Below are 7,947 nucleotides of genomic sequence, written 5' to 3' on the forward strand. Positions count from 1 at the left end.
AAATCTGGTTTTTGCTGGGGATTTTTTCAGCGCTCTCAAGCCCTCGTTGGTCACAGGGTGAAGGAGCCCTGGCCCAGGCTCTGGCCCTGGGGGACACGGGGACGCTGCCGGGGGGTCCCTGTCCCCCTGTCCCAACCCCCATGGCTCCAGCCCCCATCCCCGTGTCAGGCTCTGGGGTCGATCCTGTGGAACATTCTCTGGGGGAGGCAGCGGCACCGGGGGCGGGGGGACTTGGGGGGACAGGGGACCCCGCTGTGCATGAGCAGCGTTGGACTTCTCTGGGGGAACTGGGAGGGGGCTAGGGCAGAGTGACCTCCCCAGTGACCTCACACAGCCTCTCAGATGTCACATAGCCATCTCTGTGATGTCACACAGCCCAGTCTGTAATGTCATACAGGCCCTGTGATGCTGGGCAGTTCCGGCGCCATCCCAGCAGTGGCCTCTCCCTCCTGCCCCGTTCCTCAGCTGGTGCCGCCCTTGGGGCACTGGGCCTTGTCTTCCTCTTCTCCCTGGGCATCCCCTGCCGCCTGCCCACCCAGGTTGTCCTGGGGAGCTGCTGCCCCTGAGCCAGGGGCTCTGCTCTGCTGCCTTGGGCACCCCGGGGTTCCCAAAGCACCCCACGGCCAGGCTGGACCCAGAATGTCACAATGTCCCCTTGGTTCCATCAGGCCCCGCAGTGTCACAGTGCTCCCTGTGCTCCCTGAGGCCCCACATCACCCAGCCCAGGCCATTGCTGTGGTTCCAGTCCCTCCCAGTATGATCCCAGTGATTCCCAGTCTCTCTCAGTATATCCCACTTGATCCCAGCATGCTCCCAGTCACACCCACTTCCTCCCAGTTGCTTCCAGCATAATTCCAGTTGCCCAGAACCACTTCTAGCCACCCTCAGTGCAGTACCAGTTGCTCCCAGGATATCCCAGTTGCACCGACCATGGTCCAAACTGCCCTCAGAATGTTCCTGGTCACTCCCAGTATGATCCCAGTCCCCCTCAGTGTTGTTCCAGTTCCACCCAGTATGTTCCCAGTTGCACCTAGTCACCCCTAGTACAGTCCCGCTCACTGCCAGTATGACCTCAGTGGCCCCCATTACAGACACAGTCACTCACAGTTGCCCTCACTTGCCCCCAAAATGGTCCCAGCTGTTCCCAGTGTTGTCCCCTCCAGTATGGTGCCAGACACTTCCAGTATATTCCAATTGCCCCCAGCATGCTCGATCCCAGTCACCCCAGAGTCCCCAGTATGGTTCCAGTTGCCCCCAGGATGACCTCACTCATTCCCAGTATATCCCAGTTACCTCCAGCAGGCCCCCAAGCCCCCTCCCAGCACCACAAATGGCCCCAAGAGCCACAACAGCCTTTCTCAGTCCAACCAGGAGTCCCTAAAACCCCTCCCAGCCCTCCATGGAGCTGAGTGGGAGAGGTTGGTGGACAGGAACATCCTCAGCAAGGGTCAGCTAGGACACTTCAGCAGCAATTTGGGCATATTGTGGGGAACACTTGGACTGGGCAGACCCAGGCCAGGGACTAGGACAGACAGCCGGAATTCATGGAGAACAGATGAGGTCAGATGGACCCATTCTGCTGGAACAACTACAAGAGCATGGCCATGTCCCTTGGCTTGGATGGTCCCAGAACAACCAAATCCTCCCCTTAACCTCAAATTCACATTCAAATCCCAGTAAAATGATTCAGCTTTAGATCTCTTTACTTGATTTCTTTATTTTTACCCCAATTCTAGCTGTTCTGATGGGATAAACAAGGAGATTATTCAGGTGGGAAAAGATCTCCATGATCATCCATTATTGCTTGATGCCACCAGAAGAAAAAGTGACACAGCAGGTAAGAATTTCTTGGGCTTTAAAGTCAAAGAAACAGCTCTTCCCAATTAATTTTCAATGTTGATCAGAGTCCCGATGGATTTTCCTGGTCTGTGTTCATCCAGGTGTCTATGGGCATCCAGGAGGATTTGAAGACCACTTTCCAGGTGTCTTCTCATCAGGGATCACAAGGAATGTGGGTCACCAGGGCTCTGACCAACATGGGTCTTCTAAAGGGGGATGGAGGTGGAGCAGCACACGAAGCTCTTCCTGAAGTCGGGGCACTCACAGGGCTTCCCTTACCTGTGCCTAAGTTGGTGTCGAGTCAAGTGAAAGCTCCTGGAGAAGCTCTTCCCACACTGGAGACACTCAAAAGGCTGGTGTGGATGTGCCGGTGCCTGACAAGGTGGGAGTTTTGCTTGAAGCCCTTCCTGCAGTCGGGGCAGCGGAAAGGCCTCTCCCCTTTGTGAATCCTCTGGTGCTTGCAGAGATCAGAGCTCCACCTAAACCTCTTCTGACACTCGGGACACTCATAGGGCCTCTCCCCAGTGTGGATGCGTTGGTGGATGATGAGTTCTGAGCTCCAGCCGAAGCCCTTCTCACAATCCCCACACTTGTAGGGCCATTCCCCGGTGTGGATCATCTGGTGGCGGATCAGGTGGGATTTCCGCCTGAAGCTCTTCCCACACTCCGAGCACTTGTACGGCTTCTCCCCATCATGAAGCTGCTCATGGACCACCAGCTCTGAGCTCTGGCTGAAGCTCTGCCCACCTTCCTGACACTGGGTGTGTCTTTCCTCCTCAGATGACCCTGGGCTGGTTTTGCAGCCCCTCCTCCTGTGGGATGTCTGGGGCTTTTCCTCCCCGTTGGGTTCCTGTGCTGTGGAGCCAGTCAAAATGGCCTCTTCCATGAGGTTCTGCTGCAGGGATTTGTCCTTCCTGGTCTCCATCTGCAGCTCCTGCTCTGGGGGAGGAAGGACAAGGAGAGGATGGGATTTGCCAGAGGGAAGGGCAGGGAGATCCCCCGAGTGCGTCCCTTGCAGGAGGGCACCAGTAGAGGGGCTGTCCTGCAGCTGGGAGCCAGGCTGGGCTGGGAGATGGAACAGGAGAGAGGGGGAAAGGGGCACTGACTTCCTCCTCACCTGCCTGGGCATCCCAGGGCATCTTCCTCTTCCTCGCAGCCTCCTCCTCCATCTGGAAGATATTTGGAGATGGGAAATCCTGTTTTGAAAGGAAAACAAGGGATGAGCACAGTGAGTTTTGTACTGGTTTGAAGGTAAACCAGTGGGAGAGTCTAAGCCAGAATGACAATTTAATAGGAAAATTAAGATCAAAGCTATGATACAGAAAGACTGGTTTAAACTCACAGAGTCAGGATATAACCTGACACCCTGATAATCAGGGTGGTGGTAGCAGGATGATGAAATGGTGGCTGCAGTCCGGCTGGAGTGATGAACGTGATTCTGTTAAAGCAGTGATCCCGTAGAAGGGTCTGGTCTTCCTCTGAAGGTCCAGTGGTGCTTATGGAGCTCTTCTCCTCTGGGAATGCAGCAGAAAAAGTGGTTGTGGTGTTGCAAGGGTGAGATTATATCCAGTTAGGAATGCTTGGTTCCTCCCCCTGGGCGGAGCATCCCACAATGGGATGTTGTAATTTTATCAGTGCTGCAGTGACACTCAATGGCCCATTAAGAGAAGATGGCCCTGGAGGGCGTTATCAGGGCTGAGCCATGGAAGAGATAAAGAACACTGCCCCACCTGTTGATAACAGTTTATGGAGATGGGGACTGAAAACACTTTTGGTTACATCTGACACTGTAACCTGAAACAGTGAGGCAATCCCTGCTCGGGGTGGGGGGTGAACACCACCCCCCTTACCCAAACTGGCTCCGGTGTAAAACCCCCACCCTGGGAAGGCCACACACACAGGGGACAATGCCACACTTGCCCTGCTCCAGGGGAGATCTCTGTCCCTGTCACTCCCTTGCTCTCTCCCCTTTTCTCTTTCTTTCCATCTCTCTCTCTACCTCACATTTACTGGTCAATAAAATCCACTTTGGATTTGGTCTCCTTAGCAGCTTAATTGTGGCAGAGGCATCTCTCCAACAATTTTGTTAACCAGATTGTGACATTATTTTGGCACAGTGAGTTCAGGGCACTGTTGTCTGACCCCAAGTGTGTTTGACAACAGCATGGTTCCCTCCTCTGAGGAGGTTTTGCCTCTTTCTGGAGGAACTCTTGGAAATTTTGATGCAGCCTCCTCTGAGAGACTTATGGAAGAACTTATGAGGAAAATGGCTCTTGTGGGTGGCCAGTGTAGAGAAAATATTTTGTTTTCCTTCTTTGAAAAGTCTGTTAAAATCACTGGAAGAAAGGGATAAAATCATACCAGCAAGACTGGCAGGGATCATTCACCACGCAGTGAGGAACAAAAGGTTACTAAAGTCCCACAAGAAGCCCTGCTAAGGTAGCTAAATGCCAAATAACTCCTGAATACACAGGCTTTGGGGCTTTACCAAATGTGAGAATCATTTTCTCTTGCTACCTGTCTCCTTTGTGACAGCTACACTGAGCTTTCCCTCCCATTTAATAACCTGTATTGGGCTAAATGTCCACTTTTATCACAACCTGCCAGCAGCTGAGCTGGAGTTGTGCCGGAAGTGGTGAAATTTGAAATTGCCACAGAATTGCTTGTATTGTCAGTTTATTAATATTTGGGATTTGTTTGCATTTTCATCACAAGTGACTTGTGGGAAGAGCAAATATTCCTCAAGGTATTTTCTGTAGGGTTAAGTTTGATTTCTGGCAAGTTTGTTTAACCTGGTCCCCAGGGGATGCTCGAGTGGTCTCTGTGCCTCTCACCCTGAGGGATGCTTGGGAGGGGCTTGGATGGGTTGTCCCTTTCCCTGTCACTCCAGGCCATTCCCCAGGGGAGTCCTAGGCTCTGTTACCCCAGGGCATTCCCTGAGGGGTTGTCCCCATCTCTTTCACCCCAGGCTATTCCACAGGGGCTGTCCCTGTCCCTATCCCTGTTACCCCAGGCCATTCCTGAGGAGGTGTCTCTCTCCCGGTCACCCCAAGCCATTCCCCAGGGGGGTCTCCATTGTTCTCACCCTCTCACCCCTGTGCCAGGGGAGTGCTCGGGGGAGACTCTGTCCCTCTCAGCCAAGATGTGCTTGGGCGTTGAAACAGGGTATTTTACAGGTTAAATTTAACAGGGTAGAAATCCATTTGGATTTAGGTGAAATGTGCTGTTTTGAAGTATTAGCAGCTTGCTAACATAGGTAAAATGTGCTGTTTAGTCTGCTAGCTCTGCTGCTGAAACGCAGATAGAAAATCAATCCCCACAAATCCTGTAAGGAGTTGTATGGACGGTATGTTTATTGCAGCGCTGGACGCATGTGGGGATCGTTCCCCTTCAAAGGACATCAGCACCCTGTGTAAGAGACGGTCCCAAGTTCCCCTCATTTTTGCCTCATGTTTGCCGCAATGGCAGAGACTGAGATGCTGGAGACCCTGATTGGAGTTCCAGCTTGGAGAGATGGATGATTATTTTTGCAGGTGTATTTGCTGTACCACCACAGACCACTGCTTCAAGCAGGGCCTGGCAAGGACCTGGCAAGGAGTGGCTTGTTCTACGCGCTCACACTGGCTTCATGATACCTGCTCAACCCACGGATTTTCCCACCTCTTGGCCAAATGAACTTCGGGGTAATTCTGATGATCTCCCACGGAAGACCCCTCATCTCTCTCGTGACCACTGTGACAGACAGAGATCGAAGCCCCTCCCAAGGACTGAGACTGAGACCCCCACCACAGGGAGGAAGGCTGGCCTGATCAATGTGAGATGTTTCCCAGGTGTGGTTGATGGACTAAGAAGACAATGTCTCTCTTTCACAGCTGAAAACATGACCTGTTTCTCCTCGGTAGCTTCAATGGACTTATTCTTCATTCTACCTGTTCCCCCTCAATGACTTCAATAGACTTTCATTTTCTTTTGCCTGTTTCCCCCCCTTAGACAGAGGACCATGAAAGACCCCTGAGATTACCAAGATTTTGAGATTCTCCCCGACACAAGAAAATGGATTGTCATTGTCTGGACCAGAGAGGATTTTGTCTGCCTTGGTACCTATAATCCCCTTTCCCCTCCTTTTCTTTCTATCCTTTCTTTCCTTTCTGTTCCCTCTATTGCATTTGCTGTTGGCACTCTATAATAAAGGTGCATTTGTTGTGATTAAAGTGATGGTCCCCTGCTGTTTGCCTTTTTGCACTTTGGGGATTGGTAAATGAAACATCATGACACCCTGCTCCTCCAAACAGATCTTGACACTCCCTCACGGGATTGGGACCTGCGGGCAGGGTCCCTTCCTACCCTAATAGTTCTGGGATTCTGTCAGGGACTCGCTTCCCTTTCCTTCTTCCCTCTGCTTCCAGCTGTGAATGTGCCAGAAAATGCCCAGCAAATCCACCTTTGCTGTGTGCTCTGGGAGCTCACACAGCTGCTGCACCTTGTCCCCTGCCCTGCACAGCTCCTTGGGAGGCACGGCAGGAGCAGCACCCTGAGAGCCTCAGGAATGCCCCTCTGGGATCCATGTCACACACTCCCAGGGGCTGGAATTCCAGTTCCCAGCCAGGAAAAGATGTTCCCAGACAGGAAAAGATGTTCCTGCCCTTGAAGGCAAAGCTCTTAACAAGGACCCAAAAGCCAAGTGGAGCAAGATCCTACAGTGACATTTCACTGCCAGCCTTCATAACTTCACCCATGGTTGTTGTAGCTCATGGACTGGGAATTAAATCAGGGCAGGGCCTTTGGTAAGAGCTGCCCTGGGTCAAGTGAGACACTGAGAGAGAAACAGAGCAGGTGAAGGAAGGCAGGAGAGAAAGGAGGACACAAACACAATCAGCTGAGAAGGTAGCACTCTGAAAACAGAAATGCCATGGACTGAAAATGAATGGGATGAAAAGAAATAATTTTGTAGCTTGTATTTCCAATCAAAACACAATTTCCTCACTTTTTCACCAACCTCCTCCTGGTGTCATTCAGCAGGGCTGTCAGAAAGTTCTTCATTCTGAGCGGATGCTCCAGGCTGCAGCCACAGGAAACAGGGAATGGGGATTTTCCTGCTCCTGGGGAGTTTGACATCCTCAGCTGAGGAGAGAAGGAGGCAGCAGGAGAAAAGGACAGCTGGGCTTCACCCTTCCACAAGAAAGAGGAGGGGAAAAATCTCTCATCATGTTTGCAGCTGCTCCCACAGGGATGTGAGGGCTGATCCCAGAGCCCCAAGGGTCACATTCAGGGCAGCCCTCAGGGAATGCTCACCTGGTATTGGGGGGCTGCATGGGAGCACCTGGATCTTGGAGCACCCAACTGCCCCCATGTTTGGATGTGCCTGAGGAGGGCTGGGACAATGCCAGGGACATCCTGCAGTGACATCCCCCTGTGTGTGCTCAGTCCCAACCCTGACCCTGATCCTGGTCTCAATCTCACTCCATGGTTAGACACACTCAGAGTTCCGTATTTAATCTCAGCCCAGTGCCAAACTTATCTAGGCCCAGACCCAATCCCAGCCTCAGCCCTAAAGCCAATCCCACATTTTGCCTTAACCCGAATCTCAGCTCTAATCCAAATCTCAGCCCCAACTCCAACCCCAGACCCAATTCCAGCCCTTTCCTAAATCCTCAGCCCCAAACCAAATCCCAGGTTCAGCCCTTCTGGGGGTTTGTGGGGGGCTCTGTCCTTCTGACCCTGATGATGTTTGGGTGGGATCACACCAGGGCTGAGAGGGACAGAGACCCCCCAGCCTCCCCAAGGATGAGAAGGTCGGAGAGCCCCCCCAGCCCCGAGCACCCTCAGCGGTGAGAGGGACACAGAGCCACTGGTCCCCAGCCCTGCACAAACTTTCCCTGAGGTCAGAGGGATGAAGACCCCCTGAGCATCCCCCAGGGTGAGGGGACAGAGACCCCTTGAATATCCCCTGGGAACCAGACAAAATAAACTTGCAGAAATCAAACATAACGCTGCATAAAGTACTTTGATGAATATTTGATTTTCTCACAAGTCACTTGTGATGGAAATGCAAACAAATCCCAAACATGAATAAACCAAGAATAGAAGCGATTCTGTGGCAATTCCAAG

Source organism: Lonchura striata, chromosome 5, assembly GCF_050655825.1.
Source record: "Lonchura striata isolate lonStrDom1 chromosome 5, ASM5065582v1, whole genome shotgun sequence".
NCBI classification, from domain to species: Eukaryota; Metazoa; Chordata; class Aves; order Passeriformes; family Estrildidae; genus Lonchura; species Lonchura striata.